The 1,730-nt window shown below is 60.7% G+C and overlaps 1 protein-coding gene across 1 annotated transcript in view; it reads left to right on the forward strand.

Annotated features, from left to right (window-relative positions):
• Window positions 1-1,730, forward strand: part of FIBCD1 (fibrinogen C domain containing 1) — a 20,980-nt gene that overhangs the window by 12,233 nt on the left and 7,017 nt on the right. The gene's annotated exons all lie outside the window — the stretch shown is intronic.

Here is a 1,730-nt window from a genome sequence, read left to right on the forward strand (position 1 = left end):
GGGCGGCAGGGAGGGAACAGAGCCCTCCCTTGCTGCCAACGCCATGGCAGGTACAGGCTGGTGCTCCACTTTTCTGTTTTTAACCCATTTTTCTGGGTTGGTGCCTTTGCAGGAGCCTGTCCCTGCCCCGTGAGCTCAGCGCGACTGGGGGAGGCAGAGAGTGGGGGAGATAAATATTTCAGCCTTGCCTTTAGAGAAGGGAAGGAAATCCTTTTTGCTTAAGAGGGGGTGATACATATTTGATGAGGAGGAAAAGAGCAGCAAGGCAGAGCCAGGAGCGTGGCAGCGAGCCTGCGGGCCACTGGTGCACGCAGCATCCCGGTGCACGCAACATCCCGGTGCATGCAGCATCCCAGCGTGGGGGGCACCGAGGAGGCTCCCACATCCCCGCCTGCATGCAGGAGAGGTGGGAGGATGAAGGAGGGACCATCCATGAGAGGTGATGAGGATGGAGCAGGAGACCCAGGAGGACACACGACCTCCAGGACCCGCCAGCCCTTCCGACCCGGTTTTGAGCCCCTTGGGGCTGAGCCTGGTGGGCAGCAGGGCACTGAGGGCTCCTCCAGTGCCCGAAGTAATCGCTGAGCCGTGCTGAGGCTCAGCCAGCGGAGACGTGCCCCACACGCTTCCCTGGGCACCGCTCAGGCAATTGGCCTATTTACAAACACAGGTCAAAGCCGATTAAGAGGGAGCAGCGGTGCTGCCTCCGCCACCTTCCCCACGCGGCAGCACCGCAGCCAGCGTCGGCCAGGGAAAATCAGCTTCGGGACCCCGTCCAGCCGTGCCACCCCCCCTCTCCCAGCAAGCCTGAAAAAAGCCCCTTTAAACAGGCTTAACCGCAGCTTCTCAAGTGCTCAACGCAGGGATAAAAATTAAGGCTCTAATTCTAGAAGGTAAGTACAGCAGGATCAGAACCGTGCCGTGCCATGCCAAGGAGCGCGCCGGAGCCTGCACTGGGCACCCACGGCCCCAGAAATGCTCGTCTGGTGAAGGGCAAAACGGCATGAAGTTCACGAGCTGGGTCTCCTCTGCATGCTGGGATGAAACCCTGCCCGTGCAGGAGGGCAGGAGCAGCCGGGGGGAAGCTGTGAAGGAGCATCCCCGTGGTGGAGCAAAGCACGGCGGCTTCCCAGCCGGTGCTGGGGCTCGGCGGCGTTGCCCGAGTCTGGGATGCTGGAAGCGGAGTAAAGGGGCTCGGTGGCACAGCCCAGCCCCGAAGACAGGGTGCTCTGGCCCCTTGGCTGCCCGGGCGTGGGGGGTGGGGCCCCCCCCCCCAGCCATGGGAGTGCAGCGCTTGGTGGCAGTCAGGCAGGCTGGCTCAGCCAAGTTTAATGCAATTAATCCAGGGCTGGAGGCTTAATTAAGTTCAAATGGCCGGACATGGAGTAGCATTTTCTGGATCATTGTCAATAAATCAAACCCGAATCTATGGATAAAAGGGGATGAAACACACAGGGCACGACATGCCGATGAGCAGATGGGAGAGGAAAAGGGAAAGGCTCCGAGGAGAAAAGCCGTGCTGAGCCCCGGCAATCTGGCGGGGATCTGGGGGCTCTGCAGGAGTTGAGGTGCTCGGTGCCCCGCAGCTAATTTCTCTGGAATGACTAACGAGGCCGTCGCAGGAACGATGCCTGATAATGGGGCGGCTGCCCAGGAGAGAGCGGGGGAGTTTTACATGGCACCGAGCATCCTGCCATTGGTAGAATGGCTTGGACTGACCTGGGCCTGGG

This window comes from Pygoscelis adeliae, unplaced genomic scaffold, assembly GCF_000699105.1.
Source record: "Pygoscelis adeliae isolate BGI_AS28 unplaced genomic scaffold, ASM69910v1 Scaffold114, whole genome shotgun sequence".
Classification (NCBI taxonomy): domain Eukaryota; kingdom Metazoa; phylum Chordata; class Aves; order Sphenisciformes; family Spheniscidae; genus Pygoscelis; species Pygoscelis adeliae.